At 34.9% G+C, this 20,586-nt stretch overlaps 1 long non-coding RNA gene across 1 annotated transcript in view; it reads left to right on the top strand.

Annotated features, from left to right (window-relative positions):
* The first annotated feature begins 12,394 nt into the window (after positions 1-12,394).
* LOC147825992 (uncharacterized) overlaps positions 12,395-20,586 on the top strand; it is a 90,720-nt gene continuing 82,528 nt past the window's right edge. The window contains exons 1-2 of the long non-coding RNA XR_015440134.1: positions 12,395-12,599; positions 13,159-13,212. This is a non-coding gene — a long non-coding RNA (uncharacterized LOC147825992). The remainder of the gene's footprint in view (positions 12,600-13,158; positions 13,213-20,586) is intronic.

Raw genomic sequence — 20,586 nt, 5'->3', positions numbered from 1 at the left:
ATTAGTTTGGTACCACCCTAATCCCAGTAGTCTGATTAAGATAAAAGGGGCAGAAAGATGTGATGATTCCCTTTTTTGCCTTTGCTGCCTGTGTGTCCCATGTTGTTTCTTCTCTGCAATGCCTGTTTGCCATCCTCACCTTGGAGCCAGCTGATCATGGACTGAAACCTTTACAAACTGTAAGCCAAATAAATCCCTTCTCCTCCAACTTTTGGTGTTGGGTATTTTGTCAGAAATGAGAGAAAACTAACTAACACAGGTAGCTATCCTATTTGCAGACAAGGTGAATTTCAAACCAAGACTTATGAAGAAAGACAAAGAAGGTCATTATATCCTTGTAAAGGGAATAATGCAAGAGGAAGAGATGGCAATCACAAATATCTATGCACCAAATACTAGTGCACCCAACTATATAAAACAAATACTAACAGACATGAAAAATCAAATAAGCACTAATACTATAATAGCAGGGGACCTCAATACCCCACTGTCACAAATAGGTAGATCAACTAGAAAGAAAATCAACAATGAAATACTAGAACTCAATCAAAATATTGAAAAAATGAACTTAACAGATGTTTACAGAGTGTCCCACCCCACAAAATCAGAATACACATTCTTTTCAGCTGCATGTGGGTCATTCTCCAAAAGAGACCATATACTTGCTCATAGAACATGTTTAAGTAAGTGCACAGGAATTGAACTTATTCCCTGTATATTATCAGACCATAGTGCAATCAAAGTGCAGATCAATAGCAAAAGAAATCACAAGAACTTCATAAACACATGGAAATTGAATAAGATCCTCCTGAACAACCAATGAGTCACAGAGGAAATTAAAGAAGAAAGTGGACAGTTTCTATAATTAAACAACAATGCCAATAAAACATACTGGAATTTATGGGACACAATGAAAGCAATCCTGGGAGGGAAATTCTTAGTAGTGAATACCCACACTAGGAAAACAGAGTGAGCTCAAATAAACAACCTAATGCTGAACCTCAGTAGAAAATGAAGGGCAAGACAAACCCAAATTTGTAAAAGGGAGGAAATTATACACTTCAGAGCAGAAATCAGTGCAATGGAGACTAAGAGAATGATACAAAAAAATCAATGAAGCAAAGAGTTGGTTCTTGAAAAAGAATAAACAAGGTTGATAAACCTTCAGCCAACCTTATAAAACAAGAAAAAAGGCCCAAATCCACCCAATTAGGGATAAACAGGGTGAAATTGCAACAGACCCAGCAGAAATCCAGAGAATCAATATGTACTTTAAGAACTTATACTACAATAAGATGAAAAACACAGAAGAAATGAACAGATTTCTACATACATAAGAAATACCAAAGTTGAATGAAGATCTAAAAATCCTAACAAACCCAATATCAATCAACAAAATTGAAAATGTAATTAAAAACTTGCCACCAAAGAAAAGCATGGGTCCTGATGTCTTCACTGCTGAATTCTATATGACATTTAGAGAAGAACTATTACCAGTACTGTTTAAAGTCTTCAATGAAATTGAAAGGGTAGCAATATTCCCAAATTCATTTTTGGAAGCAAACATCACCTTCATCCCCAAAGCAGAGAAAGACCCAGACAAAAAAGAGAACTATGGGCCAATCTCACTAATGAACACAATAATCTTCAATAAGAAACTGGCAAAGAAACAGACCTGAGGATCAGTGGAACAGATTAGAAGATGAAGAAACAACTCCAGACATACTCAGCCACCTCATCATTGACAAAGAAGCCCAACAACCTCACTGGAGGAAAGATAGCCTCTTTAATAAATAGTTTTGGAAAAACTGGGTTTTAATTTGCCAAAGATTAAAACTAGACCCATATCTCTCACTATGTACTAAACTAAAGTCAAAATGGATCAAAGATCTAAATAATAAAACAGAAACACTAAACCTGCTGGAAGAGAGGTTAGGTAGAACTCTTGAAGACACTGGCATAGGAAAAGACTTCATGAACAAAACCTCAGTTGCACAGGAACTAGCACAAAGAATCAACAACTGGGATCTCATCTTATTAAAAAGCTTCTGGACTGCAAAAGAAACCATCAACAGAGATAAAAGACAACCTACAATGTGGGAAAAAATTCTTAACAATTGTTCCCCAGACAAAGGTGTGCTATCTAGAATATATAAAGAAATTTTAAAAACTCAGACCTCCCAAATTTAAAGACCCAATCCAAAATGGGCATCTGAAATGAAGAGTCATCTCTCAGACAAACAAGTAAAAACAGCAAATAAACATATGAAAAAGTGTTCAACATCAATGGTCATTCAAGAGATACAAATGAAAACAACCTCACTCCAGAAAGAATGGCTGCTGTCTTAAAATCAACCAATAACAAATGCTGGCAGGCCTGTGGGGAAAGAGGAATCCTTCTCCATTACTGCTGGGAGTGTAGACTGGTGCAACCACTGTGGAAATCAGTATGGAGATGCCTAAAAAAGATAGGATTAGAGGTACCATTTGACCCAGCTATTCCCCTGCTGGGTATCTTCCCCAAAGAATTAAAATCATCATACCACAGTGATATATGTACCCCCATGTTTACAGCAGCAAATTTTGTAATAGCTATGTCTTGGAAACAGCCCAAATTCCCATCAACTGGAGACTGTATAAAGATGTGGGTTTATTTTTTTTATAAATGGAGTACTACTCAGCCATAAATAATGATAAACTAGAGACTATAGCACATTGTGGCCATAGTCTTAAGTAAAATAAATAGGACACACATGTGTAAGTACTGAATAATTTCTCTGGCATGGATTTTTTGTAAATAAGGAAGGGTGGAGAGGTGGAAGGGAGTGAAGGGGAAAAGGGAAAAAACAAGAATGTAGATATACCATGTACAGAAACAAATTCCCAATGATCAATATCATCATAATGTATACCTAAAATGTACCAATAAACTTAGTGAATAAAATTTAAAAAAAGAAATTAAGGAGGAAAACTGGTCTCCCCAGACCCTTCAAGATTTCTTCAGAAGGAATATATTTACTCAAGGAAGCCAAAGAAGCCAAGCAGAACCAATAATACATAGAAAGAATGATCAATACTAAAAGGTGAAAGAGAATTCAGCCTCCCACTTTAGAAAACCAGAAAAAATGGAAGAGGCTTGGATACTAAGAACAAATCAGAAATGCCCAGGTAGAACTGAGGCTCCTTATGATTTAAAAGAGCCAGTTTTCCACCTTTGAGACATCAAATAAAGACAAATGTACCCTTCAGAAGATACTTTCTTCAAATGCCTACTGCAATGATATCTTCCAGTCTCAGGATCTGGCAATATCTAAAATGTTAAATGAAAAAGTAAAGCTTTTGTTTTATGAGGAAGGAAAATCAGAGCTGGCAGATATTTTTAAAATTTTTTAAATCATTATTTTATATTTTTATCAGTGTATGTTTTTATTACGGAATGATGATGATCATGTGATAATTGGTACATGCAAATAGGGTATCTTGCTCAGTTTCAATGCCTTTACCCACTTTTTTCCCCTCCCTACTTTCCTCATCTCTTCTCCTCTCTCCAAGAGTCTATTTTTCAGTTTTCCAACCTTTTTTAATTTATTTTATTCATTCATTTATTTATATTTTATGTTTATCATATAAGAGAAAGCACGAGATATCTAACTTTCTGAGTCTGGCTTATTTCACTTAGCACAATGGTCTCAATTTCTGTCCATTTTCTTACAAATGACATGATTTAGGGTTCCGTTTTCCTTTTTGGCTTGTCATATTCCACTGTGCATATATATCATGTTTTCTTTATCCATTCATCTGTGGACAGTTATCTAGACTGTTTCCAGAATGCATCTACTTATAAATTGAACTGCTGTAAACATAGGAATGCATGTATCATTATAGAATGATGCCTTCAATTATTTGGGGAGCATACCTAGGGAATGTATAGTATACCTAGGGAATGTATAGCTTTTTTTTTTTTTTTTTTTACTTTTTTCGGGAATCTCCCTACTTCTTTCTACAGTACTGTACTAGTTTACATTCCCACTAACAATATAGGGGGTCTCCTTGTCCCCCTACCCTGTATTTTCACCAACACTCATCATGCTTTTTTTCTTGGTGATAGCCATTCTGACTCAGGTAAGATAAACTTCAAAGAGAAATAACCAAACTATAAGTAAGGGAAGACAGCAAGCAGATAACAATATGGTGGAGGTCAAAGGTGAAATATTCCTCACTGTGGTCATCTGATTCTTAGGATAAACTGTTAATCCAGAGTGGGGAAGTGAAGTTTTCTCTGCCTTTTATCACTTGCTCTGATTTGGAAAACAAGCCAACATTCTGGGCCTTAGGGAGAGAAGGAAGTTTGACTAAAGTTTTGCTGAGCTCATGGAGAGAGTAAGAAAGGGGCATTTATAAACACTTGGTCAAAGAAGATCTGCAGTACTGATGTCTGTGAAAATCATATTTTATCTCTCCAATTGTGCTCTGCCTTTAGCAGCTCTCCCCTTCCATCACAGGCTGTCCATGTTTCCGTTCAGTGCTGTGATTATAAAATACTGTTGCAAATGACAATATCAGGATACTACTTGCCCAACCGTGACTTCACACAATGCTGCATCAACTTTTCTTGGAGAGAGGAGTGACAAATCTACCCAACTCTGAGCCATTCTCTGGCCTATGGGAAAAGGTTTTGAATTCCAGTGAAGTTGTCTTTCTGGTGAGTAAGCCTATGGCTTAGAAAGCTCTGCTGGATTGTATTTTCTGTATTTCAATTTAGAACTGAGTATTTCTCAAACTTATTCATTTACTCATTTCTTCAAATTTACTTCCATTTTTCAAGTGGCAATTCTGAATCATTACCTCTGAACTTTTATGAAGCTAAATGACTCACTCCGGAATTCCTTATAAAGCTTTATTTAAAATATAAATGCTTTCACCATGGATATTGGTTTATTACCAGCAATATTTCTGAATATAGGTGACTCCTTTGGTCACACGGAACCTCCCTTTAGGCACTCTTAGGTCGTAATCTGTGATGTTTTATAGGTGAAAACAATAGATTTCCCCTCACCAATAACTTTTAAAATTGAGATTGTAGTTGATACACAAAAATTAATGATTAAAATTCATGCTTTTTTCTCCAGTGAGTGAAGTGAAATATGCAACGAAGTTTGTAGATATCTGTATTATTCAGTTTTGTCACTGTAGTGAAACACTAGAGGTCACTAACTTTATACAGAAATAAGGTTTATTTATCTTGCAGTATTGGAGGTTCAGGAGCATGGATTAGCCTTGTTTCAATTTTGGTGAGGACATCATGTTGAATTACAAATGGCCATGACTGGAGTGCATGTCAGAGTGACCAGAAGGAAGCCAAAAGAGAGACTAGAATGGCTTCACTCATTTCCAGTAATGTCACTCTGGGAACTAAACCTTTTGATCCTAATGGACCCTTGAAAGACACAAAGCATGCTCAATCTATAGCAATATCCCTTATTCAGCTGTTTCTGGGTTTTTTGTTGTTTTATTTTATGGGAGTTACAAAAAGACACTAATTTTGGATAATAGTTTTAATTGCTTTACTTTGCCTGTCCACTTCCTATATTTCTTAGTCTTTTCTCATTTCTAAATTTTACCATGAAAATTTGACCTTAGATTTCTCTTATAGAGACTGAATTGTATGTCTAAATAAGAAGAGAGAGTCTTCATGGACAGTAGCAGGTGAGTCATTATGAACTAAAGCTGGTTTTACAAGTACAATATTCAAGTTATGAGGAAATACACCAGAGTTCTAGATAATTTACCAAACCTCATCATGCATATCACAAAAGTGAATGCTTAAAATATTAAAAGTCCAAGGTAGCAAACTGAAGAAATACTTTTTAGATATAAAAAGAAAATGAGGGATTATGTTGTACATCTGGGTTGCTGGCAATAACTTTGATTTCTCAGGATTGTCCAAAAAAGAAAAGAAAAGAAATGAAAAATAATACAAGAAATGAGCACCATTAAGTCAGAATGCAGTCATGAATAAAGTTATTGGCAGTGATTCTAGCCTGATTAATATTACCAAAAAATGGCTTATATAAATTGCATGATATTTTTCTTCTGTAAGTGAATAATTAGAAAACTACTGAAAATTTCATTTCCTGAAACCACCATATATTGTACCTAGAGCCATGATGCCAGCTGCATTGTATTTATTGTTTTATCTATTAAAACATCATTTTATAAAGGAAAACCGTGTCTGAAGTTCGTCAAGATTGAATAGTTGTTACCTGGGAAACACATTACTCCTACTACTATTGTGTACTTGATTTCAATGAGGAATTGTATCCTTCCAATTATTGGGTAAGATGGAAAAGCAGTAAACAATGCTATAAATCTCTAAAATGCACACCATGTTGATAACCCATTAAACACTTTGGCAGCTAGAACTTACGGGGACAAATAGAAGTGAAGAATGTGCGCTGTGTACATTTCCATGAACCCAACCTAGAAAGGAAAGGACCAGTCAGTGTTGCTTCTGGGATGTGGTTTTCTGTGTGTACTTAGCCTGGGTTCACCAAGCTAAGGACATACTGGTGCTCAAAACAGATAAACAAGGCCTAAAATTTATAAAAAGAGACAAAAGAAAAATATTGTGCAGTAAATGGCAAGGCACCACAGAGGATTATCAAATTTATTTTCTTGAAAAGATTGGATTCTTGCAAGATTATCAAGAAGGAGGATACTGAGGGGAGTATGAAAACTGATGGTTAATTGAACTTGTAAGAAATATCGACTGTTAAGGAGAAAATCAAGGTAATTACACAAATAATTTAAGGAAAAAAGATCTATTTCCTTAAAATTCTGAATTTTCAGTTTATTCTTTATGTGAACATGTGCTGAGAGAGAGAGAGAGAGAGAAGAGAGAGAGAGAGAGACAGAGACAGAACAGAGAAAAACATTTAGAACCATATTATATTAATGGTAATGAAGTCATACCATTCTCACTGTGGCTTTGCTTAGGTGAGAAACCAATATATTTGTGTACTGAAGTAGAAAGAATATTATCTTAAGAATTTATAGGACCTGGGGCTGGCTGCTCAATAACCATGCAACTTGGCTATTTGGCTATGTCATTTACATAGAAAGTTGTGCTTTTCTGATTTGCAGTGGTCCACAAAGTTGTGCTTTTCTGATTTGCAATGGTCCACAGAAACTTGCCCTTTTCTCTTAATGATTTCAAAGTCAGATATTCATGTAGGTACCACCTGGTGTTGGGTTGAGCTACTGGCAAATATAGTCAAAGAGTTGATTTGACACATCTTCAATTCTACAGTTAAAACAGCCCCTTCGTTCTAATAATCGAGATGTTCTTCCTCTTCTTTCTTCTCTTCTGATTCTGTTTATTTTTCTTTTGTGATGCTGGAGATGGAACCCTCATGTGGGTTAGGCAAGGGCTCTACCTCTGAGCTATAGCTCCAGACTTGGATTTTCATTACAACAGAAGTGCATCAGGTATCCACACATCTTTTTTTATTTTTCATAATTAGTAAAAACTATTTACAGATGATTTCCAAAAGCCATACTCCAATACATCAAACTCCTTCAATACTCACAACTTTCTGTGCAAATTATGTAATATATATATACAAATATATAAACATATATTGCCTATATATACAAGTCTTAAATCTATAAGCTAGGACAGTAGGCTGGAAACTCAGACTGCAGTTAATGTTGCAATTCTTGAACTAGAATTTTTTTCTTCAAGAAACCTGACTTTTTTTCTCTTAGGGCCAAGTGATTGGATGAAGCCCCATAGACATTATCAAGAGTAATCTTTGAAGTCAACTGATTTTAAATTTTACTACCATCAAAATACTTTTACAGTATCACCTAGATTAGTAGTTGATTAATAACTGGGTATTATAACCTAGCCAAGTTTCCATATAATTCCACCAATCAAATGAAAATTCTAAGAGATGAAAACAAAATTTTGGATTCTCTATGATGGTTTAGAAATATAGACATTCCTCGTTTAACAACTTGTTTGTTTAATGACTGTTCAAACTTATGATTGAGGCTCACTATCCACATTTGGAATTATTACCCGCAATTCGGACTATGATTCAAGAACATGAGCAGAATTTCAGCATTATGGTGGCTTCTTCAGGATAGTACTGTAATTTTTGGTGATTGTACTGTAGTTTTATATTCTGTTATACATCACAGTATTGCATGTAAGAGTCATATAAATAAAAACTGTAAATTTTGCTGATTGTACTGTAGTTTTATATTTTGTTGTACATCACAGTATTGTATGTGTCATGTAAATAAAAACAAAGTGAATAAAAAAAAGTTTGAGTTCCCTTTGACCATTTGTTTTTCTGAATGTTGCAATGAGCATACTATATGCAACATGTATATATATATCCTCTTTTAGTGACCAATTCATTTAATGAGTTAATCACAGGAAAAGAACTCATTCAGTGAGGAATGTCTGTATTTGTTGTTTATTTCAAGATAGAAATATTTTCCATCCAGAAGTGTGTAAACAGGTGGCATTAAAACAAATTAATAAATAATTTTGCTTATATAAAGTAAAATAAATGTATCAGAGCGGGTTTTTTTCTCTCTAATGAAAATTTAAAATCTTTTTAAAATAACTTTATAGGGAAATGTAAAATTGGTATGAAGAAAATACTGTCCCTTACATGTTTGCTTGTTTACTATTATTCTATTTCTTGACATAGTGCAGTCATAGAAAATTATCAGGTCAGTTCCTTCAATAGGTATAGAAAAGTAAATATGATAATTTAGGTTACAATTGTCTGTTGATGTTGTGAGTGGTTAAAATTGCTATCATAACAATTGGAATGAAGAAAATAATTTACTCCCTACAATATCAGTACTTTATTATAAATTCACATCTCAAAAAATATTTTAGTAGCAATTATGGAAGTCACCTAGCCTGAAAGTTTATCCTTGAAAGTTAATCTGATGCATTAGGAAAGTCAGCCTTAATTTTCTTGAGCTGTATATTAACCTAATAAAGGAAGATGTACTCCAATATCTTGCATTTGCCAACTTTGTATTAAGCTGGTCCTCCTGAGAGTTACATCGACATCTTGGAAGTTGTCCCAAACGAGTTAATAATAAAAATCACTTTCCCTGAGGAAATCACTGTATTTTTTTAGGCCTAATTTATTATTACATACTCATTTTAGGCAGAACAGCAACTCATTTTAGGCAACCTCGGGAAAAGATATTTTAATAATGTGCTCAAAATTCCTACCTGCTACTGGTATTCAGAAACCTACACATTGAATTTCTAGTCCACATCAATTATACACACTTTGGAAATAGCTACCCAAAGCATCAATTAATTAAATCTAATATCAGAATATAAATGGCTAAAATAATATTCAAAAATTTTACTCCTAGGTGTTTTCTTTATTTGATGGACTTGAATTATTACAAATAAAAGTAAAATCTCATAAATGTTAAGTATAAAATATCATATATACTATATTGACCTCAAGAATATTACAAATATATATGAAACACTAGTCCTCAATTCCTGTAGACTCCTAATTATTCATTATAAAACAATTCAGAAAATGTGAGCTAGTAGAAAAAAAATGGACTTATCCACATACTAATCAGAAATTCTTAACAGAGTTTACTAGTTATAGTAGAGCCATAGTAGGGTGTATAGTTACTGGTTATCAAAGCTGAATCATCTCTCATCTGTATGCTTTGTCAGCCAAAAGGCCAAGTTATTTGTTTTTTTCTAAGAGAATGAGTTCCTGGTGGGAATGCTTGAAGCTGGAGTTAATCCTGGCTGACTTTAGTGTAAAGGCATGAAGAGATGCTGAGAGACCCAACCTTTGGCTTTAAGGATGGGTGAGACTATTAGAATGCTCTGTGATGTGGTTCCAGGAAGTGTGTCTTCAAGTTCAGAGAGAAAAGTCAGGCAACAGCATTGAAAGTTTACATTTCATTTGGGAACTGATAAGAATGCAGCAACACCTAGGCTTGTGAGAAGAGCTAGAGATATGTCAACAGAAAACAGCTCCAGGAGTTGGAGGAAGGATGAAAAGTACCAGTTACTGACTGGACAACAGAGTGGCCTGAGCATATCTCAAGAAGTTAACAGCTGCTAAGGAGCATGGGTGAAACACTGAGAACTCGGAGGAGAGGAAGAAGAGTGGAGGGTCTCTGGATTCCAATGACCTTTCATGATCTGGATGGCACTGTCAAAGGCATCACACCATCCATGCATCGCTTCACAAAGACAGCATGTTCTGATGCTGTTAGGGACTTCTGTCATTGTGCTGACCTTACCGACTGTACTTACACAAACCCAGGTAGCAGAGGTCAACCACTTGACCTGGTTTCTTGATGCAATCAAGAAACCTGGGAAGCAGTTGCCTGTTTGATACAGCACACTTATAGTTTTATAGTACATGTTTTTAATAAGGAAAAATAAACTCTACAAGAAGAATAAAATCCATAGCAAATGTATAAACCAATGAAATAGCCATCTATTATCACTATCAAGCATTATATACTATACATGATTGTATGAGCTATACTTTTTGTTTTGTTTTGTTTTGTTTTGTTTTTCAAGTGCTGGGGATTGAATTCAGGGGCTTTTTCATGCTGGACAAGCTCTCTGTCACTAAGCTATGTCTCCAGCCTTGTGCCATCATTTTGTATGCCTGGCAATGCAATATGTTTGTTTACACCGCCATCACCACAAACACATGAAGGATGTATTGGACTCCAATGCAATGATGGCTGTAATGCCAATATGTGATTGTATGTGATAGGAATTCTTTGGCTCCATTGTAAAGTTATGGGAAATATCATTACTCAGTGCATGACCACACACACCCTTCTTTAGTGTGATGCAAGACTAATTTTTCAATAATGACCTGAAATACTGAGTTATCACTTCTGATTGTCAATCAGAAGCCTTGAAAATTATCTTACTCCCTCAAAAGCTTTAGCATGACCCCACTAACCTATGAGACCATGTACATTGATGAAAGATTTGGCTTCTGCTGTATCTTCTTGTTTCACAATTGCATATCACTTAGTGAACTAAAACTCTGAGCAAGCCACACCAAGAAACATCAGCTTTGCAAACTGTTTTTAACTACTGTCTGAGCAGAAAACAACTGCCTGCCACAAATGAGGATTCGTTCTTTACACAATAGCAAATCAAGAACTTATGAGTGAGTTTTATGTCTTTCCTTTTGGTCTTCAGCTGAGTGGATATCAACAAACATTCTGTTAAAGAAGGTAACAGTGAAGGTGGGGTGGGGGTGGTTTTGTCTTCACTTGCTGTTCTGCCCTAAATATCTTAAACAGCCAAAATAACACTTTCTGAAAGCCTAAAGCTAAGGCATCTTAATTTCTTCTAAATGCAAACCTCATGTAAAACATTTCTGGTTCTGTTACTTGGAATAGACTTTTCCATAGACAAGTGTTTCCTTTTCCTGAAGACTCAGTGCAAGGTCCTGCTCTCATTTCAAGAGGAGTTGAAGGAAAAATGTTTGTCATTCATGATTCTGACCCACTGTTCAACCATTAATCATCTTTGATTCATGTTTCCCCATCAGGGATAAAATAGATCTTTGTATTCTTATAGGGTGAATCTCAATGGTGATACATAGATAGCTTCCTAATATCTAACTGGCTGTTCATTGAGGCTATACATACATGGATGAATATAACCCATTCAGAGAATGCCATCCACAGGGCAGCAGATATTTGGAGTGTGGTTTTACAAGTTTAATAAATACATCATAAATTCTTATTAGTCACTTGGATGAATTTTTAATTTTAATATGCTTTTAGTATTGGTTTAATACAAACTTGTGTAGATAAATTACATAAGAAATGAGAAAAATATTTGAATTGTGTAGGCTTTTTGAATAGAGATTTTCAATTTGGGAATGCATCCTTAATATGAAACACCTTATGATGAATACTTCTCTGTCAGAGGGCAGACTCATACATAAAACATATTGTGTAGACACAAAATTTGTGGCATGTACAAGTAGCCTTTTAAATATTTCCCTTCTTTTTTTCCTTCTTCTACTTCCATCTTTTTGTTTTCAAATAAACTGGACATCCAATTTGTTTTCCATGAAATTACTCTCTAGACTCTTCAAATATATTCCTTTCAGAGCTGTTCTCTTAGAGCATTCATTTAGTTATGAAAGCAGCATTCATCTGATTTGTCTCTGCAATCATTGTTTCAGATGAGCATATTCCCAAGGACAAATTTAAAAGCACTAATGTGGTTTTATCTGTTTGAAGTGGCCTGCTCTGTCATCGGCATTCACGGAGCTCTCAGGCCCTGCTCAGTATTCTCTATGAGTACCTCCAAGTTTTTATTTTGTTTTCATAAGAGCACTGCATTCTGCTCTCAGGAAGTTATGCAAGGTGCTTCTCTAGGGAGGAAGGGTGGGAGATCCAAGAAAGAAAGGGAATAGCTACAGACAGAGAGGAGGAAAAGGCTTTGTCATTATACAGCTTGACGGAATGATTATTTCATGGAAGTGACTGTGAATTTTGCTGTTTATAAGGTTGAAAGCAAACATTTAATCAAGGTAGGATGTAGCAAGTTGACACTGTCAATAATATCCTTGTGTGTGATGCATGTGAGTGTGTGCTGGGCATGCATGATAAGAGTGTAACTTTTTTTTTAAAGGAAATGATTCTAGTTAAGAATGATTTGATTGTACAGTGTAATATACCCAATTAGAAATAAGACTTAGTAAGCCAGCATTTGCTAGGAAGTGCTTTTTAATCAACCTTAGGAAACATAAACTTGACTATAACTTTCAAGCATCTATATCCTGTTCACATGTCTTTTCTTAACAATACTGGAAAAGGGTCTTTCAACTCAAGATTTAAAAATAACAGCAACAAGGATTAGCTAAGAATGATTGAACCTACTCTGTGGAATGAACTCTGGTGCTTAGTAAACATTTAACTTAACGTCAAAGAACAAGCAGAATTTATACAGAGAGGATTTTATTGTGATCCTTAAAGGATTTGAGATACTCCTAAGCATTTGAGGTTAAAGGATTTATGTGTGCCTTTTCTTTTCTTGAAAGACTTCTCTTTTGGCTATGTTGTTTATTGAAAATTGTTTTCTATTTTCAGTGTCCCAAGATAGAACCATGACTTAGAGAAAAGACTACAATGTGAAGAAGTAAGGTATATGGAAGCAACTACTTGTTTTTACCTTTCTTATGTATTAGATTTGCCATAGCTACTTATTTGTCCTCTGATTTATCCCTCATTAAAACAAAAATGAGAAAATGACAATTATTTAAAATTTAAGACAGTTTTGTTAGGCTGCCAGGGCTTTATTCTCAGTAAGCACGATAGTCTTACTGAACAGAGTCTCTAACAGCATACAGAATAATACAATACTGGAACAGATTATATTTAATCCACACTAGCACATTATTGCAAAGTGATCAGATCTGAAGTAAAACAATATGATTCTGCATTCTGATGTGGATGAGTATTTGCTGTTCCATGTAAGCAAACTGTTACCAGTTGTAATAAAATCAACTCTCAGACCAAACTCTATATTCATATAGACATACATTAATTAAACATATATGCGCAGGGAGACACAAAGTATTAATACAATATTACAAAAGTTTACTAAAGGCTCAACCCAATGCCCTTTTAGGTGAACAAACTATGTATGTTTTTTACATGAATGATTTACTAGAGATAGAAAAATTTAAGAGGCAGTTGTTGTTAGTATTATAAATTATCATCAGTCACTAAGAAATTCTCTGAAATACTGAACCAAGTCCATATAACAATCTACCTCTGGGTGCCATCCCAAAGAGTATAGAAAACACAGCTTACAACTCTTAACTCTTCATTCTGTGTAAGTCATAGAATGTGTTTTTCTGAAATATTTTAATCAAGAAATCTTGAATTCTAATTTCACAATGAACCCATTTTAACATCCATTATGCTGATTAACAAGCCACTAAATTCACTAATGAAAATCTATTTCTGACATTAATTATGCTAATTAGCTACTCATTTGCTGTTTCATTAGATATAAAGATAGATGAAGCTCAAGATATAGAGGCATATTGTTACAATACTGGTTGACCATCTTATAAAGACTGGGTTTTATTTTATAAGAAAAATGATAGTCTACCAATCCTGAAATGTGGTAAAAAGTCATATGCAACTGTTTTCCATTCTATGCTGAATAATTTTAAATAACTTACTATTATGACGTGTCTAAATGCCCCCCAAAGCCTCATGTGCTCATAGGTGGGAATTCTGGGAGGTGGCTGGATCATGGGTGTGTTGTACTGGGAGGAAGGGTGCATGATAACCAAATTATTCACTGATTGGTTTAGCATAGTTCTGAGTGTCAGTAGCGGTAAGCCCCACCCTGTGTGTAGGTAACACCAACCAATAGGCTTCTAGGCTAGATGGGATAAAAGTCCAGAAGGCCTACTGCTTGCTTCCTTCTGCTTCCACACCATGGACTGTTTCTCCTCTGTGATGCCCCTCTGTCATGCCACCCTGCCTTGGAGGTAGCTGACTATGGACTGAAACCTCTACAAACTGTGAACTAAAATAAACCTTTCCTGTTTTAACTTGTGAGTGTCAAGTATTTTGTTCCAGCAATGAAAAAGTAACTAAGACTTATGAATATCATGCCATCAAGTTACCGATTTTTCTTTCTGTCTCTCTGTCTCTCCCTCTCTCAGACCTACTATGATATATGTCCACAGCTTTAGAAAAGATCTTGACCTACACCAGTGATGGAGAACCTTTTAGAGCTTTCAGTGATACAAACAGCCCATTGTGGTACATCTGCCTTAGGTTCTCTCCCACTGCCAACACCCACAAAGTTGTAATGCTAAAGAATCTTGAATAGACAGCTCTTGTTGGATTTCCTTACCTAGGTCTGTTAGTATTAGATTAGACCCTTTTGTCCAATAATACTATGGACATGGGCTTCAATCATACACGTGTAGGGAAGTCTCCATAAAAACCAAGAGAATGGGGTTCAGAGAGCTTCTGGATAGTTGAATTTTTGGAGTTTTGGAAAGTTGTACACTTCAAGAAGCCACAGAAGCTTTAATGCTTCTTTTCCTGCACCTTGCCCTTTGCATATCTTCAAAGTACCCTTTGCAGTATCTTTTATAATAAGCGATGATTCTAAATAAGTGATTTCTTCGTTCTGTGAGCCACCTGAGCAAATTACTTAAACCTGAGCAAAGAGTTATGGGAGCCCTAATTTATAACTGGTTAATCAGAAAGAAAAATAAAATAACCTGGGGTTTGGGACTGGCATTGGTGGGAGCAGTCTTGGTGCTGAGCTCTCAACCAGTGGCACTGGATTCTCTCTCCAAATAGACAGTGCCAGAACTGTGTTAAACAAGGGAACACCTCCCTGATGTCCTCTGCAGAAATGATTTCTTGCTTGGTGTGTGAAGTGATTTGTGTTGTGACAGTATTACAGAAGAACTGAGTGTGAATTTGAATTAGTTTTACCCTTTCTATCTTCAGACTTACATTTTCTAGTCCCCTGAAAGTAGTTTGGGAGTTTTCATCAACCACTATGTTTTTGTTTTTTGTTGCTGGTGTTTTATACTGGAGATTGAGCCCAGTGCCTTTGCACTCAACTACATCCTAAGGCCAATTTTATTTATTTTTTTTTTATTTTGAGCTAGGGTATTGCTAAGTCACTAAGCTGTATGGCTGGGCTCAAACTGGAGAAAATTCTGCTTCAACTTTCCAGAGTGCTGGAATAACAGGCATGAGTCACCACGCCCTGGTGCCACTATAGTTTTTTGGCAAGTTTATCACTCTCTGAATCCACATCAGTAACTTGCCTGTTTCCCATCTGCACATTGCCTTTGCAGAAAACATTGTTCCTTTTTACTTTCTTTTACCTAGAAAAGCCTGTGGATTCTGTACCCTCAGATTTTTTATTTTTGTTTGTTTTATTTTGTTGGTCCATGTTAGCAGTACATAGTGTATATATCCCTGTAAGTACATTACACGTACATACTACATGTTATTTCCTTTTTTTTTTATGCCCATTTCTTAGTCCCTTTCCCAATTTGACATCACTATGGATATCCTATGATCACCTGATATTATTTCACACTGCCTCATCTTTTAGGTTAGTAAACATATGAGGAGAATATTTGAGATAGAACTTTGTCGGCCAAGCAGCATCACATAGGCTATATGTAGGCCCCTCCTCCTAGGCCACATTATTATCTTACCAATATCTCAAGGCATATTTGCTTTTTCTTTCAACCCTTTTGCACAGACCCTAAGTGCCCAAACCAAACATTCAGAAAAATAAGATAGGCTAGGGTTGTACTTGTGGATAGAGCTAAATTTTCAAAAAGCCAGGTGTCATATTGTCTAAACACATATACTGTGCCTATTCTGTAGTTTTACATGGAAATGCAAATTTGGAATAGTTAGCTATGTGTGCAAATGGCTCAGGTGTCTTTGCTGTTGCCAGAATAAAGTGTGTGGGCCTCTTAACATGCTCCTGTGAGGAGCAAGGAAGTAAATGTGGGTGATGTAGGCCAACTTCAGCCTCCCTTCGCCCTCCTCATTTTGGCAAGACTTGTACATCTTGGCTGGAGAATTAGTTTTTTTTTTTTTTTTTGGCTTTGTTTCTCTTTTCCTCATGTTGCAATTTATAGAGAAACTATTTCCTTTTGAGTTCATACTCATACTTGAATTCAGTGGCCCATTGAAGTTCATTTCTTCCAGATGTTTCTTTTGTAGAGCATAAAATATATAATGTATGGCATGCTTGTGGGTAACCATATATTTTCATTGGTTCTTATATTGGGTTTCTTGGCATTCTAAAATTTGTTAGGTGATGAGATTTCATGTAACATGATAACCATGTTTCACATTATTTGGGATTATATGTATTTTAAACATTTACAAATAGTACATTCATTCATTATGTGTTGCTAGATAGGACACAATTTCATGTTTCCACTTCTTAAGTGGGATTCAAGAAAAAAAGATTTTCTTGTAGCTAGTAAGGACAGATTCTTTTTAGCTACTCTGTTATATGAAAACTGAAAGAATGTGAAAAATTAATTAGAAAAAAATGTATTGTGTTAGTGGTTGGAAAACATTAGATGATAAAATAATTATATAATGTATATTTGACTATAGTGGGTGTAATGATATAATGACATGGGTAAATATGCTCAGAAATATTCTAAACAATACTAGATTTTCAATAATATGTAAATTGTTCAGAAAATTTACATAAATTTAAAGAAAAACATAAGTGACACAAATAAGAATCTGCTGTGTTTATATTCTTATCATGCAGTAGCGGGCCCAAGTGTTGTTGAGGTTTGACTAAATTGAAAGGTCCCAGCATACCTGAGACTAATAAAGTTAAAAAAAATAATGAAAATAATCACTTTAATCTATTTCTCAGACTTTTCCCATCACAGAACCAAAATAAACACTGTAGAACTTCCTACTATAACTCCAACATATGAAAAGGATGGAGGTTCTTACTCTTAAAATTAGAGAAAGAAAATATAAAACCAAACTGAAAATCCATTGTTTTCAATCCATCGGAGAACTGAGGTTGCAAGATATATCACCACTCTGAAATTTGGAAAGATTGGTGGCTACAGGGTGACAACTAAGATCTGCTTATCTGCAGAAGAAGCTGATGAATCTTAATGGGTAGGGCAATTAAGTGGTAATTTTAATGAATAGCTAGAGGCTGTGTTGAATAGCTGGAAAATGAGGAATTCCTGGTACCTCCAGTTTTAACAGTCCCCAATTTTTTTGGACATTAGCTCTGGGGATACTACCTGATTCTCACAGTGAAGATCTGAGAAAGAGTTTCTTGAGGTCTGGCAAGGGAAGAGTAATCATTATCAAATACTTCCAGAAAGTTCTCTAGAGCAAAAGCCTATTCTTTAGGGGAAAAGGCCTCTATCAACACTTTTTCGGACCTAGCAAAGGGCATTTCTCTTACTCCTACTCCATTTAGCTTACTGGTCCTACCTGAAATAGAGGGAAGAGGAACAGTTAAGAAAAATTTGTGAAGATCACAGTATAAAAACATAAGAGTCCAATTTAAAGATGAAAATTAAATGACAGTATTGTAGAATATTTCCCTCCCCTCAAATCTCTATATTATCAAGTATTTCCAGTATAATAACAGAGGATTAGATTTGCAAGACAGATTTTTTTCTGAGAGAGAGAATTTAGAACTTTCCAAAGTTGATAAGGAAGATTAAAAACAAGGAAAGTAAAGAAATTTGAAGTGTCTGGAAGGTACATTAAAAATTAAATAAGTTCAAGTTCCAGTCAGGTTAACATAAAGTCTCACATTACTAGCCTATTAACCTCAATTCCTGTTCTGAAAAATCATGTCCAGATTTATAAAAGAGTAAAAATTTAGAAGATATGCAAACAGGAAAGGAGTAGCACAATGTAAACCACAGGCATAAAAATAAGATTCAAATTTTATATATCACAGATTCTGGGGGAAAAAATGTGAGGGATTTAACTAGGATTTATATGCTAAGGAATCTAATGGTGGATATAAATAACAGACAAGAAGAGACAGGTAATGTAAGCAGAGAAATGAAGAATGATTAAAAAAGAATCAAAAGGAAATACTAGAAATAAAAAACACTCTAACAGAAATGAAGAATGAACTTGATGTACAATAGTGGACTGGAAATACCCAAGAAAACAATAAGTGAGGCTGTAGATAGGTTAACGGAAACTTCTCAAAATAGAGTGCACAGAGAATAAATTAATATGGAAGAATAGCCAAGGTTTATGAAATAATTTTAAAAGCCATAAAATTCTCTTAATTGGAATACAGTACTAGGAGAAGGCAAAAGAATAAAGCAGAATAAATATTTAACTGATAAATGATGTAAGTATTCTGAATTTAATGACAGATACCAGATTGAGAAAAATAGAGAATATCAAGTATGATAAACTTGAAAAAAGAATACATCAAGGCATATCATGCTCAAAATGAAGAAAACCAAAGACAAAGGGGAAAATCTTAAAATTCAGCAGAGTTAAAAAAAATCCACAAAAATCTCATGTGTGAAAAATAAGGATAAGAATTACAGAAAATTTCTCCTTGAACATGCAAGTAGAAAAAACTGGAGGAAATATTTAGGTTTGAAAGAAAAAAATGAATGTCAACTAGAATTTACTAGCCAGGGAGATTGTTCTTCATATAGGAAGGAGAAATCAAAGCTTTCTTAGATGAGCAAAAACTCAGTGAATTCAGTGCCTGTAACCTGTCCTGAAAGGCATACTTTTGTTCAGGGAGAAGAAAAATGACACATCAGAAACTAACATCTACATACAAAAAGGAAAAAAAAATGAAGAATAAATGAATAAAAGGAATATGAATTACAGTGAGATGAACATCATATTGTGCTAGAAACTAAAAATTGCTTAAAAAATACGAGACACTTCAGCCAACTGAAGGAATTGCCAACAGGGCTGGGGATTTAGCTCAGTGGTTTCGCCACCTGCTGCACAAGCACAAGGACCTGAGTTCGATCCCTGGTACCAAAACAAAACAAAACAAAAAAATCCCAAGAATTGCCAATAACCAAAGCTAGAGAGATTGACTGATATACATCAAATTTAATGATCTAGTTCTGTTTCTATGATTAAATGAATTGATCACTAAATGAGGAATTGGATACAGTATGAACATTACAATATTCAGAATGATGAAATGGTCAAAGGAAACTTGGCTACTTGATGACTTTGCTTTTATTTGTATAACTCTTACATACAGTACTGTAGTGTATGACAGAACATAAAGCTACAGTAGTGTACTGTACAGTACAATTGGCAAAAATAATGTTGCTGTATAAACAAGGTATACTATACAAAAAAGACATTGTGGATCTATGAACAAGATATACAAAACTGTACCAAAAAAACTCAAAAAAGACAAGTCTTAAGTCTAAGCCCTCAGTTGTAATTCAAAACAGCTGATTCGGTCATAAATCAGAATAGTCATTAACCTAGTAGGTTGCTAAATGAGAAATATCTGTGCACACACACACACACACACATATATATATATATATTATATTACATGTATACATATATTACATATATCATATATTTTTAAAAATTAATTTTCTTGGTACATTTAAGGTATACAATATAATGACATTCATCATTGGAAATTGGGACCTTTACATAATTTCTCTTGGTTCTTATTTTTTCCACATTCCCCTACCCTCCCTACAACCCCTCCATCCCTCCCTATCTACAAAGACTTTGTTTCGAATTTTTCTTTTTCTCCTATTATTTCCATTTCCTTCTTTCCTTTCCCCTACCCTCCCACTTCCCATTCCCTGTCGCCCCTTTTCTTCCTATTTCACATTATCTGTTATACCTTTTAGTCCTTATTTACACTTTCAGTTTCTCACATGAGAGAAAGTATTCAGTATTTACACATGTGTGTCCTATTTATTTGTCTTAAGAATATTGCTTCAATGTGCATCCATTTAGCAATAAATGTCTCTA

Source organism: Heterocephalus glaber, unplaced genomic scaffold (genome assembly GCF_053883595.1).
Source record: "Heterocephalus glaber isolate CG9 unplaced genomic scaffold, H.glaber_assembly_v1.0 deba00001481, whole genome shotgun sequence".
Lineage (NCBI taxonomy): Eukaryota > Metazoa > Chordata > Mammalia > Rodentia > Bathyergidae > Heterocephalus > Heterocephalus glaber.
Note: the sequence above shows the minus strand (reverse complement) of the source record. Positions and strands in the feature narration are given on the sequence as shown.